The sequence below is a fragment of the Lagenorhynchus albirostris genome, chromosome 2, assembly GCF_949774975.1.
Source record: "Lagenorhynchus albirostris chromosome 2, mLagAlb1.1, whole genome shotgun sequence".
Classification (NCBI taxonomy): Eukaryota; Metazoa; Chordata; class Mammalia; order Artiodactyla; family Delphinidae; genus Lagenorhynchus; species Lagenorhynchus albirostris.
In genome coordinates, this window is record NC_083096.1 from 68,372,461 (window position 1) to 68,398,389 (window position 25,929).

The window sequence follows — 25,929 nt, forward strand, 5'->3', positions numbered from 1 at the left end:
ACAGGATCTTAGTTCCCTTGACCAGGGATTGAACCCAGGCCCCAGCAGTGAAAGCTCTGAGTCCTAACCACTGAACCACCAGGGAATTCCCTAGACATTTTTGATTATTAATGAAATTTAAAGAAACAAGGGCAGATCAGAAAGGTTTTCCTGAAAAAAATAGTAGCTTGAATTTAGTTTTAAAACAGAGTATCTCCAAGTGTAAATGTATTCTTTCAGTCCTCAACATTTCTAGAATTTTTTAAAGTTTATACCTTTGATTCTATAATTTGGAACTTTTCATACTAATGGTAACCAAGCACTGCCCTGCGATTTCAGGGCCTGCCTTTTCTTTGTGTTTACAATCGTCCAAATGCCAAATGAAAGCCGGAGCAAGTCAAAGCTAGAAACAGAGGAAACGGGCCGGGCCGTGGGAGAGTTGAGTCATTGGGTGGTACAGGGCAGTTTAATCCGCTCAGCCATTGTGGTCAGTGCCGTGTTCATGCTGCAAGCAGCTGTGTCATGCAGGCTCTGACTCTATATACCGAAGCCTATCAGTTTATAGGCAGAAACCTATAAGGCATAAACACACAAAGCACAGTGGTTCTGTCACTAATTCTATTAGTAATTAGATTAGATACCCATTGTATAGCTATTTCATTATCACCCCCATGCTAACCTTATCTTCAAGTGAATAGACAATTTAACAAATTATCTAATGATACCAAGTTAAAACTAACATTTGACTATTGCCTACCAGCAGAGCTTTGGTTAAGTAAGTATGAGGTCTGATTCCCACCCCCTCAACGCATAACCCCTTAAGGCTATTAATAACTATCTGTTTAACTCCAACAGGCATTTTGTGCATGAGTATTAATTGCTTAAACAGACCCAAATAAAATATAGACCAGGCCCTGGGGCCACATGTGTCCACTCTATCTTCAACCTCCACACTAGTGGTTAGTTTCAACAAACCAAATCATCTCACGCATTAAAATAATGTTTTGTTGAGTTTATAACTATATTTGATTTCACTTATAAATCTGCTTTGGATTTATAGTTGCACAAGAACTAAAGCATAAGAGATGTTGTGATATTGTGAGTTATAAGAAATATATAGTGTAACTGATTCACTTTGTTATAAAGCGGAAACTAACACACCATTGTAAAGCAATTATACTCCAATAAAGATGTTAAAAATAAATAAATAAATATCTGGTCATTCAGAGGACCAAAATATATTTCTCATATATATTTGGACTTCATCCACAGATGCAGGCCCACAGAGCTCCCAAACCCCTTGGAATTTCCTAAGTGACAAGAGCCATAAAGGCCTTTTGTTAGGTTAATGAAGTGATTCTAGGACCCCACCTAAGGATGGGAGCTGGTTGCCAGGGAAACCAACCTTGTGATTAGAGGGTTGGAACTTTCAGTCCCACTCCACTGAGCTCCAGGGAGAAGAGGGGCTGGAGGTTGAATCAATCGCCAAGGGCCAATGATTTAATCAGTCATGCCTGTGTAATGAGGCCTCCATAAAAACTCAAAAGGACAGGGTTCAGAGAGATTCCAAGTTGAAGAATACACGGAGATTTGGGGAGAATGGTGCCTAGTAAGGGCACAAAAGCTCCTCTCCCTTTCCCCATACCTTGCCCTATGCATCTCATCATCTGGCTGTCCCCGAGTTAAATCCTTTTATGATAAACCTGTCATCTAGCAAATAAAATGTTTCTCTGAGTTCTGTGAGCCGCTCTAGCAAATTAATCAAACCCAAGGAGGGGGTCTTGGGAGTCTCTGATTTGTAGCCAGTCGATCAGAAGCACAGGTATAGCAGCCTGAGCCTGCAAATGGCCTCTGAACTGAGGTGTAGTAAAGGGGTGGGGGCAGTCTTGTAGGACTGAACCCTTAACCTGGGGAATCTGATGCTATCTCTGGGTAGTGTCAGAATTCATTTGAATTGTAGGACACCCAGGTGGTGTCCAGAGAACTGTTCGGTGTTGTGTGGGAACACCCACACCCACACCCCCACACACATACACGCACACAACACGCATGTGGAAATTGGGTCCAGGAACCTCATTTAAGTGTATACCTAGCTTTATGTTTGTACATGTTTTAATAGTGTCCAAACGATCCATCATCCTAAGGAGCTGAAAAAAATTTCCGTATAAAATTGGTCCATGTACTGTTCAGGTTTGGGTAATACCCAATTAGATAATCCTAAGGGAAGTCTTTTAGAGCGCTGAGTCTATTCTGTCTCTCTTGAAAAAGCCTGTCCTGCCTTTTCACCAAGGGAAGCAGTAGAGAACCTGCTCATTTAGAAACCCATGACTAAAACCATGGCTACAAGATGTCAGTTTCCTACAGCCTCAGCAGCTGTCTATCTTCCCAGTGGACCCTCCATCAGCAGCAGCAAAGCTACTATGTTGGGGAGAGTGGGGGTGGGGAAGATAGTACTTCTTTGAATGTGGAACAGCAGTTACCTTACACTTGAAGCCATTTACTTGGCCTTAAGAAGTGTGGTTGGTGATGGGGGGGAGATTATTGAGCTGTGATGAAAGGAAATGACATGGGCCTAAATATCCCAATTCTTTGTCACCACTCTCATCTAACCTTCCTTTATCCACGAGAAAGTATTTTAACACCCCATGATCAGTGGGGTGGGTATTTTTCCCCAATACCAATTACTGAATCATGCAGTGGTAACCATAATAACATCCTCATGGTAAGGATGGACTTGAACGTTTTTTGTGTTTTTTTTTGCAGTATGCGGGCCTCTCACTGTTGTGGCCTCTCCCGCTGTGGAGCACAGGCTCCAGACACGCAGGCTCAGCGGCCATGGCTCACGGGCCTAGCCGCTCCGCGGCATGTGGGAGCTTCCCGGACCGGGGCACGAACCCATGTCCCCTGCATCAGCAGGCAGACTCTCAACCACTGCGCCACCAGGGAAGCCCTTGAACGTATTTTTGAAGAGCATCATAGTACTTTTCCCAGTAGCTCTGAGGAATGGTGACTGAGTACATTTAGGAACAAGTTGTGGATGACAATAGCTTCTGTTCCTACAAAGGGCTGGATTCAGACCTTTAGAGGCTCCAAGCGCTGAAAATATTATAGCAACCTCCCCATTCCACCTCACCAAGTACTTTGTTATAAAAAATAATGCTAAATGTAGCATTAACTATAAGAATATTCAGTAGAGTTCCTCTTTTTTTATTATGACTGTTTCAATAACTTTTTTGGAACACCCAATTTCAATTTATTTCCAAAAGAAATTGGAGGTGTCCCTGCTAGTGCCTTAAACACCTTCGTGTAAAGCAACATTGTAAGTGAATTCAGGGTCCTTACTTGCATCATTTCACTTGAAACCAAGGCTCATTTGTTGCATCCAGTCTGCTAACAAATATGCAGCCATTTTTTATGTGTCACACTCTTTTCTTCCTATTTAACTGCCCAAGAACTTCTTCACCAGACTTCTCTTTGCCCTAATCTACCCAACTCAAGTAAGGACTTAGATCTAAAAAATTGGAAATTCATTTCAATATCCGTACTACTTAGTAAATTAGGGCTGGAAATTAGAACTTCTGCCCTATTTAAAGCAATGCTCCTTTTTTTTCTTCCAGATTACTTATGCCCAAGGCAAGAAGGTACTTGTAGGATCATCAGGAAATGCAGTCACTGAAGTTTACATATATATATGGGATAACATTAGACAGCCTGAGGTCTTTGACAGAATATGTTTTGTAAATGTTGGCAATACTTGATCAGTTGGGAAATGAAAGTGAGCACCCGAGAGCCTAGAAGGGGAACTCCCTACAGCTGAGCAAAAGGCACGGCACAGCCCCCTTTTTATAGAGGGTGTGGGGTGCCTGTGGATCTAGGAGAGGGCAAGAAGTTAGCACCCTAAGTCATGAAAATGAAAGATGTAAGTAAACATCACAGTTGTGAAGGAGAGATAATGGGAAGAGCTTCAATCAACTTTTACCCTGCAAAGGCCAAGTCCATCACCAAAAATACAGCTAATACAAAAGGATTAGAAAGTAACTTTTCACACTCCCTCGAGGGATCCACGTAAGTCTAGAATTTACATCCTAGCTTGACATCGAAGCTTGACACCCCTTTGCTAATGAATGACTGAACAAAAGGCTTAGAAAAATCTTTACCTCCAAACATGATATTAAATAGCAGTTAATTTACTCTTTACATGACACTAAATGATCAAATGAGAATTTTCTTTTTAATGAAAGTGGTCTCAGGGAAGAGAGACCACTCAGTGTGAAAGGGAAGAGTGAAAGGTAAGCACTTCTACTATCAGAGGTCTGGACACACCTATAAGGAAAGAAGCATGACGAGGAGAAAGACACCAGCTCTGCCCATGGTCAAACCAGGAAACCAAATCTGCAGCTGTATCCTAAAACCTAGAATGACAATCATCACCCTCTGGGAATAACCATTTTCTATTTACTGCTTAAAGAAAAATAGCCCTGTGTGCATTTTATACCCAGTACACACCAAGTATTCATATGTGAGCTTATCTATTCCTCCACATTTGTACTCATGAAGACATGACTGCCTGCAATTTTCACAACTAAAACTAGCACGATCTGAACCCAGTGCTTCTGATAGCAAACCTAGTGCTTACACCATTTCTCCATGACCTGGCTCTCTTGAGATTCCAATCTTACAGAATAACCAAGTAATAGAAAATTTTTAAGCCCTGTTAAATCCACAAAAAGTATAGTATGTGAGGCTTCAATTACTCCCCTCTAAGAATTTTTCTGGCAACAAGTAATTACTATGCGAGGCATGTAATAAGTCTCTAACATACTATATCTTAAGAACTCAGTAAATATTTATGGGTTATGTTCTAAGATGAGTTATAGAGATCGCCTAAGACATGACCTTTACTAGACTAGGTGATACTGACCAAAAGAACTAGGGATTCCAAGAAGTAAGATCTAAGTTGGCCAGAGGGTCGGAAACTTAAGCTAACCTTTAAGGAACGGTGGTATTTGGCTAACATGAGAGGAGAGAGGCGAATACTTAGAGTATGGGGCGGGGGCGGGGGGAAGGGTAGTGAAAACTGAAGTGGAGACAAATGATTCAACACTTAACTATGAAAGTGAATATGGGGGTATGGGTGCTGGTATAGGCAGTGATTAGCATAATTGAACTGGAAAATGTAGAAATTTTATATTGTCCTTTACAGATGAGAAAATTGAAGTGCAATTAGGTTAAAAAATATAGTTGCACAAAGTTCAACTGCTAGTAGGTGGCAAAGTTAAAATTTAAATCTCACCCTGTTAACTCCTGGCCCATCACTCTTTCCACCATACCATGATTTTAAGTGAGAATGTTTGTACGTGGCATTAGTTAAAACAATTTCAATGAATATTCTTTCAAGTGATAAGTTATTCTAATTTGAATGATGTGACTAAGAGATTTCCCAAATATCTGCTATTAACCTGTTGAATTAGTCTTTCTCGATAATTTTAAGTTTCTGCTTCCATTAGATTAAATAATATTATTAAAGTTTAGGATAAACTGGCAATACTTAACTGAGAAACAAAATTAATAATTATGAGTCTATTATATAACTATATTACAAGGTCTGACATCAAATAAGAAAGAAATAGCCAGGATAAAATCAGAGTTTTGGGAATTTGGGACTTTTTTTAGAGCAGTTTTCAGTTCACAGAAAAATTGAGCAGAAATTAGAGAGTTCACATATATCTCCACACGTACACTCACAACCTCCCCCAATATCAACATCCCTCACCACAGTGGTACATGTGTTACAATTGATGAACTTACACCGACACATTATTATCACCCAACGTCCATAGTTTACATGAGGGTTCACTCTTGGTATTATACATTCTATGGATTTGGAAAATTTTATGGCAGGTATCCACCACCAACAGAATAGCTTCATTGCCCTAAAAACCCTCTGTGCTCTGCCTATTCATCCCCACCTCCCCTGTAACCTCTTGCAACCACTAATCTTTTTACTGTCTCCATAGTTTTGCCTTTTCCAGAATGTCATATAGTTAGAATCATATAGTATGTGGCCTTTACAGATTGGCTTCTTTCACTTAGCAATGTGCATTTAAGGTTCCTTCTTGTCTTTTCATGACTTAATAGCTAATTTCTTTTTAGTGCTAAATAATACTCCATTGTCTGGATGTACCACAGTTTATTTATCCATTCACCTACTGAAGGACATCATCGTTGCTTCCAGGTCTTGAAGTTATGAGTAAAACTGCTATAAACATCTGTATGTAGGTTTCTGTGGGAACGTAAGTTGTCAATTTGTTTGGGTAAATACCAAGAAGCACGATTTCTTGATCATGCATAAGAATATGCTGAGTTCTATAAAAAACCGCCAAACTATCTTTCAAAGTGGCTGTACAATTTTGCATTTCCACCAGCAATGAATGAGAGTCATTATTGCTCTATATCAGCACCAGCATTTGGTATAGTCAGTGTTCTGGATTTTGACCATTCTAACAGGTAGGTAGTAGTAATTCATTGTCGTTTTAATTTGAAATTCCCAAATGACATATAATGTTGAACATTGTTTCATGTTTACTTGCCACCTGTATATCTTCTTTGGTGAGCTGTTTGTTCAGATCTTTTGCCCAGTTTTTAATCAAGCTATTCATTTTCTTACTGTTGAATTTTAAGAGTTCCTTATATATTTTGGGTGACAGTCCTCTATTGGATGTGTCTTTTGCAAATATTTTCTCCCAGTCTATGGCTTGTAGTCTCATTGTCTTGATACTAGTTTTCACAGAGCAAAACTTTTTAATTTTAACATAGTCCACTTTATCAATTTTTTATTTCAAGGATTGTGCGTTTGGTGTCGAAAAGTCATCACCATACCCAAGGCCACCTAGGCTTTCTCCTATGTTATCTTCTAGGAGTTTCCTGATTTTGCATTTTACATTTAGGCCCATGATCTATTTTGAGGTCATTCTTGTGAAGACTGTAAGGTCTGAGTCTAGATTTGTGTTTTTTTGCATGTGGATGTCCAGTTATTCCAGCACCATTTGGTGAAAAGACTATCTTTGCTCCATTGTATTTATTGCCTTTGCTTCTTTGACAGAGATCAGTTGACTATATTTACATAGATCTATTTCTGGGCTCTGTGTTCTGTTCTGTTGATCTATTTATCTATTCTTTCAGCAATACCACACTGTCTTAATTACTGTAACTTTACAGTAGTCTTAAAATCAAGTAATTTCTGTCCTCTGACTTTGTTCTTCTCTTCCAATATTGTGTTGGCTCTTCTGGGTCTTTTGCCTCTCCATATAAACTTTAGAATCAGTTTGTCAGTATTCACAAGATAACTTGCTAGGATTTTGGGGGGGATTAGGATTTATTTTTAATTTCCTTTGATATTATTTTAACATTGTTATCTCAATTTTAAAAATCTATATAGTGTACACATTCTAGAATTAGAACTACATCTGTCTGAGGAACGATTAGCTACTCTTGAGTGAATTTAACTCCCACTACTCTCTCCTCTAGATCAACTTGTTCCCCCGAATCTCAAGAGAGTACATCCTAAAGGACAAGCCCCAACAGCCTTTGTAAACTTCACCACTCGTCTAAGTTTTATATGCTTCTGGGAAGTTACAGTCCTGCAAGGCAGGCATGTTGTTGGTATAGCTCGCATAAGCACTTCCAAGGCAACCTTGCGCACAGTAAATTTTGCTGGATTAGCTATCTATGAAATGCGTTCAAAAGGGCATCCCCACCTACCATCTTCATAGGCACAGTGCTTTCCCCTTTACAAAGCTTCTGACACATTACCTTCTCTGAACATAAAAAAAGGATATAAAAGTACATGAGGGGGCTTCCCTGGTGGCGCAGTGGTTGAGAGTCCACCTGCCGATGCAGGGGACGCGGGTTCATGCCCCGGTCTGGGAAGATCCCACATGCCGCGGAGCGGCTGGGCCCGTGAGCCGTGGCCGCTGAGCCTGCGCGTCCGGAGCCTGTGCTCCGCAACGGGAGAGGCCGCAATGGTGAGAGGCCCACGTACCGCAAAAAAATTTAAAAAGTATATGAGGGAAACAGATGAGGAAATTGAGGACCACTGAAGGTAAAAGACTTCTTTGAGGTAAAAAATCTAGAAAATGATGGTGCTGAGACCAAAACTTACTGCATATTCTCCTCACTACCTTTTGCACACAAGGTTCTATTCTTATAAACCCACACCACGTAGCACACAGCATTAACCTCTGACCAGCAGGTACAAGGGACTCCTCAAACATTTCTTTGGGGTCTCGCTAGGCACAGAATACAAGCCACAAGACAGTTGAATGAGTGAATCCATTATAGACAATGCCAATCTCCTGGAGAAGCCTAGCTGAACCCAGGAGTTTCAAAGTAAGTCTAAACACCATTTAAAACCCTTCTGCCTTTTCATTGCTCTTCCAGGCCTCAGTGATACTTGGGCTGGCTCAAACCTAACCTTTCTCGGTGCTTAGAGACCAAAGTGAGATTCCATTTAATAAGTATACAACTTGTCAAAGGCTGGGATCTCCATTGCTTGGAGAATTACAGAACTTGGAAACATCAAATAGTTCCATGCACAACAGGAAGGACAGAAAGCTAAAATAAGAAAGAAAATCAAAATAAGAAGAGAATTATTTTCAGCCAAACCATATCTGAATAACATAGGCTCAATCATAACAGGTCCAAATGCATGCAAATAAAATTTAAAGAGATGGTGAAAGTTTAGAGAGACCATCACTTTAGCCATTAGGTGATTGGTGTTTTGATGAATATCCCCGGGCAGGCATCTGGACATCTCAGTTCCTTTATTAAGCTATTGTTATTAGAAAATGTTAAGCAGAGTACCTTACACTAGGAAGCAGTCAATAAATCCTTGCTAAATAGAATTAAGGCAAGTAAAATAAAATTGAATTGCCAAGGGATTCCAGAACAATCAGGGAGAGAAACAGGTTAGGAACTACTGAGAAATGTAGCCAGATGGGGAAAAGGGGCAGAGACTTGGGCATTAGGAGTAGGAGAAGAAAAAAATGGTGAACATAAGTCAAGACCAATTTTCCCCCAGTGGTCCCTCCAACTTGGAGGCCTTGGTGAGACGAGCTAGTTGCTGGATGACTTCTACAGAAGCACAAAACCTGTATTTCTCTTTTGTTAACTCATCTGTCCCTTTCCTGAATGCATTTCGCATTTAGTTACAACAGCAGTAGCAATTGTGACCCATACTGTTTTATACTGCCCACTAAATCTCTCCACTGTAATAGGATTATCTTTTCTAATATATAATATATAGTATCCCTTCTTCCCTACCTGCCCCGAAGTGCCAACTCCTTTTTTTCTTCTGGTGTTATACAGACCCCTAGCCAAGTAATCCACTCTTGTGTTTAGCTCCCCTGTAAAGACAGCATTATGCACAAGTGTGTTTTGAGCATTAAGAGAAAGGTTGGATAAAAGTGAGGTGGGAATGGATGAGGGAGTGGAGGCAAGGAGATGAACGGACAGCTGTCTTTTCAAATCAAAGAGGGCAAATTTCCAACAGATCGCATCCATGATCAAACCAAAGTGTTCAAATGAAAGGGATCAATCCAAGATAACAATCTCGATGGTTCACACATGATAGGCTTTTAAACCACAAAGCATTGAAGATTCCACCGGAAGAAGAAAGAGAAGTGACACTGAGTGAGCATTCACTTACTCAGAGCATCTGCTACGTATGAGGCTCTGTGTTGGCCTCTTTGCATATCTAATGGCCCCTATTTCATATACCAAACCTATGAGGTAAGAAAAATGAGACTTGGAGAGGTTCAAGATCTCGTCCAAGGTTACACGGCTAGTAAGTGGTGGCAAAGCCAGAATTTAAACCCATATCCTTTTCACTGCAAAAGTACTTTGAGGAGCATTATTTGTAGAAGGGGATTTTGGTGGGTGAACATTGCTGCCTGGAAGAATGTTTTTGGACTAAGGCTATGGAAAAATAGCTGGGCTGGTGCTATGTGGCTGAACATCTGTGCCAAATTATTAATAAAAGCAATCATCATCAACTTCATTTATTAACTACATGCCAAACATTATGCTATGTACTCACAAGAGGTATCTGTAATACCTATTAGATGGGAATTATGATCCTTATTTTACAGAGTAGGAAACTGAGAGAGTTGAAGCGGCTTGCCCGAGGTCACACAGCCAGTGCGTATAGAGCTGGGAGTGGAAATCAGGTCTGACTTCACATCAGAAAGAGGCTGAGGCCTGGGCAAGTGTCCAGGGAAAAGGCAGGTGTTAAGGGGAAGAGGCAGGTTGTGGACACCATGAGGTGGTCCTGACCGAGATCAAAGAAGGCAGCTAGAGGAGGGAGGCACTGACCGTTAAATTCCTTACAGGACAACAGGGGTGGCATTGTCCTATAAAGGGCGCCCTTACTCCCCACTGAGGAATGGCTGAGGCAACAAACTTGGAGACTTACCAGCAGAGGTTCAGGTTGGAATCACATGGGGAACACTTCAAAATACTGAAGTGTATTCACTTCAACCCCTACCCTCAGATACTCTAATTTAATTGATCCTTAAGGTCTACCCGAGCTTCCTAACGTAGTGGTGAGCAGCCCTCATTGTGGACGGTTGCTGACTTCAGAGAAGCTCTGGGAGGCCTGGGGATGTAGGACACATATCTGGACTGAGTAGTCAGTGTTAGGAGAGGGTCCACTCATACCTTGCGCGGCTTCAAACAGGGCAAGGGGCATAAAGAATCCAGCGTGTCTGAGTTGTGGGCAGGTCACCATTTATGTCAGCAGGCGCGTGACATCAGCAGGTCTGTGGAGGTCCGTTTTCAGAGGGGCGTTAGCTTTCTGAATGCCTGTGAGATGTGCGTTTGAGGAGAGGGTGATGTAAAGCGCCTGAAAGTGGACCTTACAAAGAAACTTGGGAGGAAGTGCCTGAGAGTTAATGCTAATTTAAAATGGTGTGACATTAATATAAGGGGGGAACCTCTAATTTTTTAGTGTGTCTATTAAAAGTGTAATCATATGGAAAGGTCTGAACTAGATTTGTTGCATATGATAGATAGTTCATATGACAAAGTCTGGGATGTGACTATATAAGAAGGGAAGAAAACAGTGAGTTAACAGAGAGGCGAGGGGAGAGTGAGGAGGTGATGAGACTCCTTTGGACGACACTCCCACTCTGTGCTTGGACATCGTCTAGGAAAAACTCACTTTTTTCCCCTACTAACACACTCACTGCCTGGAGCTAGTGCAGACCCCACAGGCTAAGGGCTCGGACCCACAAGACCGTCCCTGCAGCACAGACACCAATTATGAGTAGTAGGTCCCCAAGTTACCCACAACTTCTTTCCAACTTGGCTACAAATCAGAGGTTCTCATGACCCCTCCCCTACTCCCAGCCTTGGATTCAATCACTTGCTAGACCAGCTCACAAAACTCAGGGAAACACTTATGTGTACTAGTTTATTATATAATAAAGGATACAGATAAACAGCCAGACAAAGAGATATATAAAGTCTGGAAGGGTCCCCAGCATAGGATCTTCTGTCCCTGTGGAGTTGGGGTGCACTAGTTTCCCAACACATGGATGTGTTCACCAACCCAGAAGCTCCTCCAACTTGATACTTTGGGGATTTCCATCATGTAGGCATGATTAATCATCAGCTCAGTCTCCAGCCCTGCCTCCCTGCCTGGAAGGAAGAGGTGGGGCTGAAAATTCCTAGCTTCTAAGCATGGCTTGGTCTTTCTGGGGACAAAGCCCCCATTCAGGAGCCCACCCAAAATCACCTCATTAGAACAAAAGACACTCCTCTCACCCAGGAAATTCCAAGGGACTTAAGAGCTCTATGTCAGGAATGGGAGTCAGAGACCAAATATTAGAACAAAAGATGCTCTAGTGCTCTTATCACTTAGGAAACTACAAGAGTTTCAGGAGCTCTGTGCCAGGAGCCAGGGGAAGAGACCAATATATATTTTTTGCATATGTCACAGACATGGATACTGTTGGAGTCACAACTCGTGGATTCTAAGTAAAAGAATCTGGAAACGCCTTCCCTACTTCCCTTACCTTTAGTGTTTATAAAGCAAACAGATCTTAAGCAGAAGCAGAGGCAGGGGCCTCCCCACCCCCTGCTGGGCCTCCAACCCCACCCCCAGGAGCAGCTGCATTCCTTCTGATGACAGGCACAGAGGAGGGAACATGAGGAAGATCCAGGGTCAAGGATCTACCCTCAACTAGATATGAAGCTCCTCGAAAGCCATCTCCTTTGAGGAGAGACTTGTGGACTGATCTTAACTAAACCTTTCTCGTTCAGAGACCACACAGACCCAGGCAAGGGAAGCTTGAACACCATGGTGTCCTTCAGCTTCCACTGAGCTCACTGGGTGAGGAAGCATGGCCAAGCCAGGCACCAGAGGAAAGTTTCAGATAGAAAACCTGGGAATAGGGCTTCCCTGGTGGCGCAGTGGTTGAGAATCTGCCTGCCAATGCAGGGGACACGGGTTCGAGCCCTGGTCTGGGAGGAGAGAGCAACTAGGCCTGTGAGCCACAACTACTGAGCCTGCGCGTCTGGAGCCTGTGCTCTGCAACAAGAGAGGCCGCGATAGTGAGAGGCCCGCACACTGCAATGAAGAGTGGCCCTCGCTTGCCACAACTAGAGAAAGCCCTCACACAGAAACGAAGACCTAACACAGCCAAAAATAATTAATTAATTAATTAATTAATTAAAAAAGAAAACCTGGGAATATTCCCTGTGAGGAGGGATTGCTTCCACTCAAAAGAGATGGGCACTAAGACCAAGGCCACCCATTCCAGGGTTTCACACACAGCCCAATACAGCCACCCTCACGCCAGCATCAGCACCACCTGCATGACCCAGCATGGCAGAGGCTGCCTCACATTTTGTTCCAGTGTTCAGGGGTCACTGTCACAAGAACTGGTATGGGAAAGGCCTTCACAGCCTTCAGAACGCATTCACATCCAATGTCTCTTGAAACAATAATACTGGGGACTTCCCTGGTGGCACAGTGGTTAAGAATCCACCTGCCAATGCAGGGGACACGGGTTCAAGCCCTGGTCCGGGAAGATCCCACACGCCGGGGAGCAGCTAAGCCCATGCTCCACAACTCCTGAGCCTGCGCTCTAGAGCCCATGAGCCACGACTACTGAGCCCACGTGCCACAATTACTGAAGCCCACGCGCCTAGAGCCCGTGCTCCACAACAAGAGAAGCCACCGCAACGAGAAGCCCGTGCACCGCAACAAAGAGTAGCCCCTGCTCGCCGCAACTAGAGAAAGCCCGCGCACAGCAACGAAGACCCAACGCAGCCAATGAATAAATAAATAAATAAAATTCTTAAAAACAACAACAACAACGATACTGAAAGTATCGCTATTTTTACCGTGTAATAAACACAGAGGCCTACGTGCAGGAAGGTAAAGCAACTTTGCCAAATAATAAAAGGTAGAGCCAGAACTTGAACTTGGGTTCGGAATCTAAATCCCAGGCTCTTTGCAGAACAAAGGTAAGTATACACCAAACACCCAGAATTAATGCAGAGAGCTGCCCACCCGCAGCCCCTTTCCGGTATCCAGATAAATACCCATCCAAGTGCGGAAGTGGCCTTCAAGAGAGGATCTGCACTGCTCCCCTAGCCTGACACCTTCACCTCCTAGTCACCAGTCACTGAGGGAAACGTGGAACTTGACTCGGAAAGTAGTCAAACGTGTGTGTGGAGTGGGGGAGGGCAGTGTTATTGCAGAGTGATTCAGAGCACAGAGTTTAGAGTCAGACATGCATGAGTCTCAACCTTACTAGCTGTACTTCCTTAAGCAAATCATTCTTCTTCTCTAAGCTTTAATGCCCGTATTCATAAAATAGGAATAATGCCTCAGGAACTCTGAGGATTCAATCAAATTATGTACGTAGAGCTCTGAGCATGGAGCCTGATGCAGAGCAAGCACTTAGCTTTTCTTATTTTACACACAGACACAAAACTAAATATGACCATAGATACCACCTGCTGATGAACCGCCATTAGCATGCTCTCTTGCTGATAACTAACGTCCTTGTGGGGACTTGTTAATTAAACTGCCTCTATCACCTCAGTCTCGAGAGAAATGAACATGAACATAGAGGTATGGAATGGAAAGAGCACTGATTAGCAGTAAAGAAAACTTGGATTTCATCTGCAACTTCACTACTAACGTGCTGTGTTGACCCTGAATGTGTCAACCCCCCTTCTGTCACTTCCACCGCCTGTGAAATGAGGAGGTCAGAAGAGATCTCTAAGGCTCTTCACAGACTCTGACTCTGTCGTTCCTCCAGGGAAACGAGGCAGAAGGCAAGCAGTCAGCAAAATGGTGCTGAACCCCTCCTGGCTTGAACACTGCGAACTCCCGCCTCAAATGGCTGGCCTGAGAGTTTCAGCCACTTGGAAAAATTCTCTTTCCCCTTGGATGGGACTCTTGAACTTCAGCCAGGACTCAGAGGTCCCAACTGCAAACAGTCCCAAGTCATTCGGTAACAAAGGGAAAGGCACCCAGGCCAGCGAAATGGGGAAGATAAGGATCATCACCAACTGGAAAATGCCCCATCCACCCAGACCCCCAACCACCCCAAACCTCAAGGTGAAGGCACCCGTCACCCGAAGTTGTCCTTCTCACAGTTAAGTCAACGACTCCCCTGAAAAATCAAAAATACAAAAAGCTGTCCTCTCCCAAACTCAGGACCCTCGAACGCCGCTACTAAATGCCGAAAACCTAACCAGCTCTGTGATCGGCCTGTCTTGCCTGCCAACAGTTTCAACCCTGCGAACGTTGTTTATTGTATCTTGCAGCTGCGATGGATTCGTTTATTATGCTTCAGTCTTCTTTGGTTAGCCCCGCTTTATTCTTCTCTCCATAACATAAATCCAGCCCCCCCAAAACGTGAAGTCTTGGATTTCTCGTGCCTAGGGTGCCGCATTCCCTTCCCTTCCTCGCCTGACTTGAAACCCCCTTCTGCCTCCTTTTTAAAACTTTTCCTGAGACACCAGGAGAAGGATATTTAGAGCTTTCGTTTTCGGAAAAGAAAGAAAAAAAAAAAAAATGAAGGGAAAAAAAGCCCCAAAACACACAACTTACGTTCATCCAGGAGTGCACAGTTTGGGAAAGAAGAAAACAGAGCTATAATCCACTGCGTTCCCCCAACCCAAAAAGAAGAATCTGTTGTGAAACGCTTCTTTTTCCACTTTGCCGGTGGAGGAGCCCGGTGGTAGGCATACATCCACAGGCTGATGCAAGATGCCTTTGAGAGAAACCTCACATTCTGAGGATTCCTGGGAAAGCGCCAGGGATCCCAGCATCCAATATATTGCACATTTGGTTTCAATTAGGAAGGGGGTTGGGGAGGGAAGAAGGAAAGTCACCAATCAGAGCTGTTTTCTGTTTAGAGACTATTTCTTTTGACCCAAGGGACCACGGGCAAAGCTATAATTTACAGCAAAACCCATTCATAGAAGAAAAAATATGTATAACCATAGGACAGACTTAAAGACATAGCTCCCTTCCGCCTTATCCCCACCGCATCCATCCCCAAGCCCTCCCCTTCTTCCATCTAAGACTTGGTCCCCACCCTGTGACCCCCACCTCATTTTTCTTACTTGAGCTGAAGCTACGAGCACAACTTGAGGTTTGGATTCTCTTCCAATTGACGCTTCCAGGACAGTTGGGTCACACACATGGAGCTGATCTTTAGTGTTTTATCCATGAAAGCCCAGAGCTGAGCCCTTCCCCTAAAAGATTTGATTTAATCCTCCCTGCTCCGGAACTCTCTCTCCCACCAAAAAAAAAAAAAAAAAAAAAAAAAAAACTGGATAGTTTGAGAGTCTAGGATTCCTATTTTTTTCCACTCAATTCCCAGTTGGTTGCTCCCTCTGAGGGTCTGTGGCTGTCCTGAATCCATGCTGCTAAATGGAAACACAAGCGTTTGTGAGGACTTTCTAAATTATTTTGAAACTTTTTTCATTTTCCTCTTTTTTTTTTTTCCTATCCACGGCCATGAAGAGAGATCATGTGAAAGGGGAGTGTAAGTGACAGGGAGGAACCCTTCCTTGGCTCTTTAAAAAGAGTAACTAATAATTCTTCCCATCCATCAAGGCTCCTGGCATTAACCCTTCCAAGCCTGGATCATTCTTTACCAAGCACAGGCTTGGTCTGCCCTAGAGGTCTTGATTCTCTGTGAGTACAGGAAATGCAGGGTAAGCAGAGACTCAAGTTCAGGAGATCTGTAGAGAAAGGTAGATGGCAAAAGAGAGGTTAAGAAGACCTAACCGTGGCCTCCCTGGTGGCGCAGTGGTTGAGAGTCCGCCTGCCGATTCAGGGGACATGGGTTCGTGCCCCGGTCCGGGAAGATCCCACACGCCACGGAGCGGCTGGTCCCGTGAGCCATGGCCGCTGAGCCTGCGCGTCCGGAGCCTGTGCTCCACAACGGGAGAGGCCACAGCAGTGAGAGGCCCGTGTACCGCACACACAAAAAAAGACCTAACCCACCTCTGAGAGTTGGCCTCCTCGTAAAGAGACTTACTGCCTCTGGGCTCTTAAGCTATCCCCAACTCTTCTCTGCTTGTACTTTGGCAGGCAATCTGGGATTGCATGCCCCCATGAGGAGCAAGAAGAGAGGTGTGACAAACAGGAAGAGGAGAGTGGAAAGAGATCATGGAAGGACGTCCCCATGGTAAGTTTGGAGCGAGAGGTGTTTCCGGCGAGGAGCAGGGAGGCAAGAAGACCTCCAACTGGGATGCCATGAGGAGACAAGCTGCCAGTGTTCAGTCCCTAAAAAAGCCCTTAAGCTCAGTCAGAAAGTGGCCTTTCATATCTGTACTTTCCAGATAGAAGAGGACACAGAGAATCCGCAGAGTTCTTAGAGGGCAGCCACAGAGATGATTAAAGTTAGAAAACAAGACCTAAGAGGAAACACTAGAACTAGGGTTATTTTACAAAGAGAAGAAACAGTGCAGAGATAAACCTATTAAGAAGACTTCAAATAACTTAGAAAGCCCAAAGTTAGCTGAGGGTGACCAACTCAGCTCAACTCAATAAATATATATTGAGCATTTATCAGGCACTTTACTGAGTGCTTGCCTGAACCAACTACAGACATCTTGTTATCGAAATAGTCCTAGAATCCTCCCAAATATCTAGCCCTGTAATTGCTTACCTCTTTGGCATGACCATGAAGAACGCACTGATAGCCTGACCTATAATTTCACAGAAATGGTGAGACTATAAGTCAGATACGGAAAACAGTATAATAATTTCATAAAGCCAGAAGCTAATAAAGGACAGATAAAGTATGAATCCTCAAACACCAGTATTTAAGGTGGTTCTACTCCATAGTCAGGGTTGGTTGTTTTTCTGTGTATGTGTATAACTAGGAATCCAGCTTGAGCCAGTGATGCTGACTCCAAAACTGACACACTGGGGTCTGTCTGAGGAAGGATGGGTAGCCCTGTCAAGAGTCTACTGGTATGCAGACCAAGGAGACTTTTGGGAAGAACTCGTTCAGTGAAGAAAGAACCAAGGGACAAAAGACAGGCACCAAGTGCAACCAAGCTGTGTCAAAAGTAAGGAGAAGCTCTAAGAAAAATACCATGTCTATAACTCAGGTTATTCTTATGCAAATCTGGGGTCTAATCATGAACTCTAAGAAGAAGATGCTACCAAAAATAGAGTAAGGAAAAGCTGAAAGCAGTATTTTACTAAAATATTTGAGGGATACTGAAAGCATCAGGAGGGAGCATCAGATTTGAGTCTACAGATCTGGTTGGGGGAGAGGGGTATGCTCCTTCAGATATGACAACAGCCACGGCTGCACGAAGCCACAGCTGAAAAGAAAGACAATGGCAAATGCCACTTCAAAGTTGAAAGCAGTGATTCGCAGAATACACAGAAAACATTTCCTGGAGATTCTCATAATTATTTGACAGAGTTTTGAGTAAGGCTGGAATTCTTAAAATTGTGGGAACAGATGTGGAGAAATATGATTTCGTTACTCTTTTGTGAACAGATTTTGCCCCCTGGACTGGCTTGGGAAACATGAGTCATTGCAATCAGAATTATTTATGTTCCATGGGAGGTAACATATCCTAGTTATGAGGACTGTTTCACACTAGAAACGAATTACTGACAAACAGTATAGAATTCCATTACCTGGACTTCACTAAAAATAGGATAGATCTATCTGGAATGGTCAGGATGCAGGATTAACTGGAAGAAATGTGCAAGATTACTTTTCAAGATCTTTTCTAGTCTACAAACCAAGGTTCAAGTAAATACAAGTGTTAAGAGCTGAAATAACTATAGTATTTCTGTCTCCAAATTCACAAGGGTTGGATACATTTGTGGTGCCATAGGAAGTCAAATAAAGGATGGAAATAAAAGGAACGTAACTAACTCAGTTTAAGAAATACACACACACACACACACACACAAATCTTAAGAGGCTATATGGGTATTCACAGAAACCAAACCCAGTTGGTACATTTAAGCTTCACAAGGAATTAAAATCAGAAATTAGCCACCAGTAACCTAATGCCTAATTAATTGTTTTCTCTTTCTTTTCCTTCTCTTTCTCCTCCTTCTTCTTTTCTCCCTCTCCTCCCTCTCTTCTTCCCTCCCTCCCTATATCTCTCTGTCTCATTCATTCATTCATTTCCCATCTCTCTCTCCTTATCTCTACACATCTTGCTTTAACCTATTCTTTTTCAGCAGACCAGACTTTTCTACTTCTTTTCACACATTATTAAATGTGGTTACCCTAAAATGATGTCTTATCTCTCAAATACATATATATCTCCTCACTTCAAGTGAATGAGAAAGAATGACTAGTTTTTTGAAGCCCAGTTCTGGAATCCTGAGATGAAGAATGCTATTGGTCAGGTGTGTTTCATGTATTCATCCTCTATCTCTAAACTGTGAGGGCAATGGGTCATGTAATACGAAAATTGCTCCATCACGTTCACAGGTGGGTCAATTCTCAGAAAAGGGGTGTCATACATTGAAAGATAAGCCAGTATGTCTGGACAAAACTATAATTCAAAAAGATACATGCACCTCTATGTTTATAACAGCACTATTCACAATAGCCAAGACATGGAAACAACCTAAATGTCCATACAGATGAATGGATAAAGATGTGGTACAGGGCTTCCCTGGTGGCGCAGTGGTTGAGAGTCCGCCTGCCGATGCAGGGGACACAGGTTCGTGCCCCGGTCCGGGAAGATCCCACATGCCGCGGAGCGGCTGGGCCCGTGAGCCATGGCCACTGAGCCTGCGTGTCCGGAGCCTGTGCTCCGCAACGGGAGAGGCCACAACAGTGAGAGGCCCGTGTACCGCAAAAAAAAAAAAAAAAAAAAAAAAAAAGATGTGGTACATATATACAATGGAATACTATTCAGCCATAAAAAGGAACGAAATAATACCATTTGCTTCAACATGGATGCAACTAGAGATTATCATACTAAGTCAGAAAGAGAAAGACAAATGCCATATGATATCACTTACATGTGGAATCTAAAATATGACACAAATGAATTTATCTACGAAACAGAAACAGACTCACAGACATAGAGCACAGATCTGTGGTTGCCGAGGGGGTGGGGGTGGAAGAGAAAAGGACTGGGAGTTTGGGGTTAGTAGATGCAAACTATTACATATAAAATGGATAAACAATAAGGTCCTACTGTATAGCACAGAGAACTATATTCAATACCCTGTGATAAACCATAATGGAAAATAATATATAAAAAAGAACGTATATAGGCGTATAACTAAGTCACTTTGCTGTACAGCAGAAATTAACACAACATTGTAAATCAATTATACTTCAATAAAAAATACATTTAAGAAAAAAGAAAGACAAGCCAAAAGTATCTGCTACATCAATAATTAACAAAGCCTGACAATCCCTGGATTTTATTTTATTTTATTTTTTTTTCATTTTAACATCTTTATTGGAGTATAATTGCTTTACAATAGTATGTTAGTTTCAGCTTCACAACAAAATGAATCAGTTATATATATACATATGTTCCCATATCTCTTCCCGCTTGCGTCTCCCTCCCTCCCACCCTCCCTATCACACCCCTCCAGGCGGTCACAAAGCACCGAGCTGATCTCCCTGTGCTATGCGGCTGCTTCCCACTAGCTATCTACCTTACGTTTGGTAGTGTATATATGTCCATGCCTCTCTCTCGCTTTGTCACAGTTTACCCTTCCCCCTCCCCATAGCCTCAAGTCCATTCTCTAGTAAGTCTGTGTCTTTATTCCTGTTTCACCCCTAGGTTTTTCATGACATTTTTTTTCTGAAATTCCATATATATGTGTTAGCATATGGTATTTGTCTCTCTCTTTCTGACTTACTTCACTCTGTATGACAGACTCTAGGTCTATCTACCTCATTACAAATAGCTCAATTTCGTTTCTTTTTATGGCTGAGTAATATTCCATTGTATATATGTGCCACATCTTCTTTATCCATTCATCTGTTGATGGACACTTAGGTTGCTTCCATGTCCTGGCTATTGTAAATAGAGCTGCAATGAACATTTTGGTACATGACTCTTCTTGAATTATGGTTTTCTCAGGGTATATGCCCAGTAGTGGGATTGCTGGGTCATATGGTAGTTCTATTTGTAGTTTTTTAAGGAACCTCCATACTGTTCTCCACAGTGGCTGTATCAATTTACATTCCCACCAACAGTGTAAGAGGGTTCCCTTTTCTCCACACCCTCTCCAGCATTTATTGTTTCTAGATTTTTTGATGATGGCCATTCTGACTGGTGTGAGATGATACCTCATTGTAGTTTTGATTTGCATTTCTCTAATGATTAGTGATGTTGAGCATTCTTTCATGTGTTTGTTGGCAGTCTGTATATCTTCTTTGGAGAAATGTCTATTTAGGTCTTCTGCCCATTTTTGGATTGGGTTGTTTGTTTTTTTGTTATTAAGCTGCATGAGCTGCTTATAAATTTTGGAGATTAATCCTTTGTCAGTTGCTTCATTTGCAAATATTTTCTCCCATTCTGAGGGTTGTCTTTTGGTCTTGTTTATGGTTTCCTTTGCTGCGCAAAAGCAATCCCTGGATTTTAAAGAAATTATACCTCACCAAACAAAACAAGAGGACAAAGAATACAGCGAAGTCATATTGTGTACATATTTAACTTAAGTACCAACTTTAGAACCTAATCCTTTAAATAAGATGTCTTTTTATTGGTTAATCTGTCCATAACAGATAAATCCATTGACATGTATTAAGTCAGAAAGGCTTAATTTTTGAAAAAATCAATACAGAGGAAATCTTGTAAGCAATAGATATACTTTGATTTTCTTAAAAGCAGAGTGGTCTTAATGTCCAGATAGCTGCATATAGACTTTCATTTGGTTTCTTCCTGAGTTTAGCTCATGATTCAAGAATCTTAGGGTGCTTAATAGTTATCCTATGGAGTTGTATCCACAAAAGCATGAATACTACATTTATGAGTGATTTGAAGGTCTCAAAGATAATCTTAACCCTAAGAGATCTTTCCCTCAATGGGCTGGGTCTTAACTCTACATACTACTAGATGCTATTCTTCTCTGATGGACTTTAGTGGAAGAGGATCCACGTCCAAACCCCTTGTGGTCAGAGTCACCTTGAACAAGTCATTAACTTTCCCATCTATAAAATGAAGGATGACATGAATGCACAACTCACAGGGTTGTGAGAATAAAATGAGATCAGAAAAGAATCACTTGCTGAGTACTTACTGTATGCAGGCATTCCTCTAGGAACTTTACATTTATCATTTCATTTCTCAAAAGAACTTTATGGGGTACGTGCTATTATTTCCCCAAGGTCCATATGTGGAAATTAATGCACAAAAATCCTAACTTGCCCAGGATCATACCTGGTGAGCTAGACCACATGTATGTATATATGTGCTTTGTTGAGAGTAAAGTGTGTGTGTTTATGGGTGAACAGGAAAGATGTACAGTGCGTGGGAAAGAGTCAATTCTTAGCTATTCAGGGATTGAAGTCTGGTAATCCATGTGGAGAACCATCTACATTATTTTCCATTCCATTCTTTCTCCCCTGAAGCCCATCTTTGTGTCACTGCTTCTTAGCACTTCCACCAGAGAAAGAAATGAGAATTTTTTTTTTTTTTTTTTGCGGTATGCAGGCCTCTCACTGTTGTGGCCTCTCCCGCTGCGGAGCACAGGCTCGGGATGCGCAGGCTCAGCGGCCATGGCTCACGGGCCCAGCCGCTCCGCGGCATGTGGGATCTTCCCGGACCAGGGCACGAACCCGTGTCCCCTGCATCGGCAGGCAGACTCTCAACCACTGCGCCACCAGGGAAGCCCGAGAAATTTTTTAAAAATTAAAATCATTCTGTCTGTGACTCTTCCATGGACGAGCTGAAAAGTCAAGTAAAGAGGAAGCTGAGGTTAATGGCCAAAATAATGTTCTTATTCACTTGTGTTTTTAACAATGCCACATATAATATTTCACAGTTTAAAGGAGTGCTTTCACAGACATGACTTCATCTGATCCTCAGACAGCCCCAATATGTACTCAGTGCAGATATTTGACAAATAAGGAAAATGAAGCTCAGGGAAGTAGTAACTTACTTGAAGTTGTTGCTGGTAAATGGCAGAATCTGAGTTTGAATCCATTTCCTCTGCTTCGCAGTTCTCTTTCTGCCCATTTACCATCAACAAAAAACCTGAGAGCCTCTAGCCTCTTGATTTACACCCAGTTCTAGTTAACTAGGTTATCTGGTTTCCCTGTTTTACTGTTCTTCCATTTCCTTTTTCACCGTGGAGAAAGAATAACAAAACCCTCACCTCGGTAGAAATTCTGAGATGAGGGGTGAGAAAACAGACATGGAGAACTCAGAAGTGTAGCTCAGCCTTAGATTTCCTAAGGAGAGTGAGGGTTACAAAAAGAGTTTTTAAAACAATGCATTTCACAGCCTCATCCTAGGAATGTAACCCTTCTCCGGGCTAAAGTCTGTAAACCTAAACTGTCTTTGTCAGATAAGAAAGTAACCTACTTTTAATATCTCCAAGGGAAGAGGATCTCTCAACAGCCTTCGTGTTTACCAACACTCAGGGTCAAAAGTTCTGCTTTTTATCTACCCCAAATCTCCCCTGCTACCATGTTACCTCCTCCTCTCTGCACTCAGTGAAAATAACCCTCAGCTAAATTATTTCCCAGCTCCTTATACACACATATTTCAGAGCAGAGTGGAGTTTGAGCAGCAGTATTATTTTTCCACGCTCAGGCCCAGTTTGGAGCAATCATCTTATACATAATGATAACCCTCCTTATGAAATTTGAAGACCCTCAGCTGCCTCTCGTCCAGGCTGGGGTTTTTCCGGCGTCTGGAAGAGGAACAACATAATCCCCACTGACTGTCCTGTTAGGGATCCAAGAAACTTGGAAAAATCAAAGGACTTTTAGTTATTTGAGTCTTGCTTTTAGGGATTCATCCTCCTTTCCTCATGTATCTATGGAGGGCACTGAGAAGCTTCAGAGATTAGTATCTCTGAGTTCTTGTGGGGGGAAGGCTCTACAGAATTATCAAATATTATTTTATCCTCTAAAATATCTCACGTTAGAGACTTTGTTTGCTTAACGCCCTATCATTCATCTCTCAATGCATAACTCCATCCCATTGCCCTGAGTTACACCGTAAACACCACCTTTCTGTTTCTAACACACAACATATTTCAAAGCGGAAAGGAATTTATAGGCCAATGTTATTTTTCCATGTACAATTCCAGTTTGGAATGTCCAGCAGCACTCAAATTGCCTTTCAAGATAAAGACCAGATTCTGATTCCATGTAATCCTTGTGTGCTTCTGGGAAAGCTCAGATGTTAGTCTTATGGATGGAATCCACGTTCTCCAGGGCCCTTCACATCCCAGAGAGGAACCATTTACACCAAGCCAGGCTCCATCAGAATTCTCCAGTGGCCTTTTGACAGAGCTCTCACAACTAGCAAGACAAGTTTCAGTTGTAAAACCCGTGCGACACAAAGCACGGGCAAATTCTTCTACGCTGACCCCAGTTCAGCGTAAGCTGGAAGGAGCCTCCGAGGTCAACAAGCCTCGCGCTCTTGTTTTACAGCTGAGTCCCAGCACAGTTAAGTGGCTTTTCTGAGGTCACACAAAACAGGAGGGGAAAGCACAGCATAGAACTCACATCTCTTGAGTCCCTATTCATTACTCTTTCCAAAGCACCGTGCAATTGCACAGAATACTTTTTTACTTTAAACAGTTAAAATATTTAAGGCCAACAAAATAAATAGGAAAAAATAGGTAAAGCATCTGTAGACCAAGTGAAGGCCAGGGGAGTGGCCAGATGGGAATGGAGTCTGGAGAAGATCACCTCATGAGATGTCAGCAGTCTCTGAGAACACAGATGAAGTCCTACAATCTCTTGTTTTTTGCTTTGCCCATGGGCAGCCCCAGTTCCTTCAACAGGATGAAGGTTAGATAGAGGTAGAATTATTTTGTCATGAGAAATCTAAATACACTTGAGAGAGATGTGGCAGAGGTGAATGGAGAGATGGATCCTAAGTCTGCATCCCTTCCACTCCCTACAATGGAGGCCCCTGGATCCTCACCTGCAGACTCGGTTGCACCCCCTTCTCCCCCGACCTTGTTAGAATCACTCTGAGCCTGATATAGGAGGATCTGTGCAGTCATGGCTGGTCTGTCTTTGATTAAAGACCTACATCTTGTCATGGCCCTGATTCCAAGTTTTATCTGAGGACGAGGATAGTAAATATTTGTAGGTCTGCTCAATCCACAGTGACCTCAGTACTGCCCTCTCTCCTACAGGGGTGGACTACCAAAATCCATGCTTGTATTACATAACCTTCACTTCCTTGGCCATAATTGAAGGGATCAGGAATATACAAGCTATTTTCTGAATAGTGTGTGACCCAAGCTAGTGATCCAAGCTGTTTTTTGAATTATATTTCATAAAATGCAAGAAATCATTCCATAAAGTTTGAAAATGCATCAAGGGATTGCAAATCCAGTCTGAACTAGTTTCTTAGAAAGAGGAGATCTTGACTCTGAAACCCTAGGTGGTAATAGTCTCTGCATCACATGGACCACGGAAGCAGAGACAGCTGGTCTACAGGGAGAAAAGAATGAAGTCAATGTACAGAAAATGAAAAGGCAACTGAGAATCCTGGCAGTTTTCTAGTTCCCAGTCCCAAGCTCCTTCCAAGGTCAGGATGCATTTCCTGCTCTTGGATCCCATAAGACACTCTGTATCCTTATAATACATTCACATGTATTGCTCAAACTGCATCAAGTGGGCTTCTTTAACTTGAAATCACACTCCTTTTAGGCCTCTGCACAGGCATCTCTTCTGGTAAATTAACACCTCAACAAGAATAGAAGGTGGGTATCCTTATTCCAATTATAACTGACAAGAAAACCCACTCAGAGTCTCACCTAGGCATTCCCAGTAACTTTTTGGCTAACTACTTGTTGACCAACTACTTGTATGCCTGGATTCTTGAGTAATATCTCCCTCTTGAGTTCTGTGGTCTGAGTTCTTCTCCTGTATCAGTCAGGATCCAGTCAGGAAAACACACCACACTAGCTATTTCAACAGAAGGGATCTTACATAAGGAATTGGCCACAAAAGTGTTGGAGGACTGACCAATCAGAAATAATAACTGCAGAAATCAGCCACCACGCTAACACTGGGAGAAAAAAAGGGGTTTGGGCTATGAGAACTTAGGAGCTGGAAGGAGGGGGCACCACGTAACTACAGCTCACATATCTAAGATGGTTCATAATCTGGTTTCTTATGGTACCATTGATATGACATGTTGAGGCTCGTTATGGGAGTGTGGAAAGAAGCTGGAACCTGGACCAAACTGCCCTGATGGCATGAA

The 25,929-nt window shown here is 42.5% G+C and overlaps 1 protein-coding gene across 1 annotated transcript in view; it reads right to left on the reverse strand.

Moving 5' to 3' along the window:
* DDR2 (discoidin domain receptor tyrosine kinase 2) overlaps window positions 1-15,245 on the reverse strand; it is a 162,583-nt gene extending 147,338 nt beyond the window's left edge. The window contains exon 1 of the mRNA XM_060134332.1: window positions 15,110-15,245. The gene's annotated coding sequence lies outside the window, so the exon portion shown is untranslated. The remainder of the gene's footprint in view (window positions 1-15,109) is intronic.
* Between the last annotated feature and the right edge of the window lie 10,684 nt (window positions 15,246-25,929).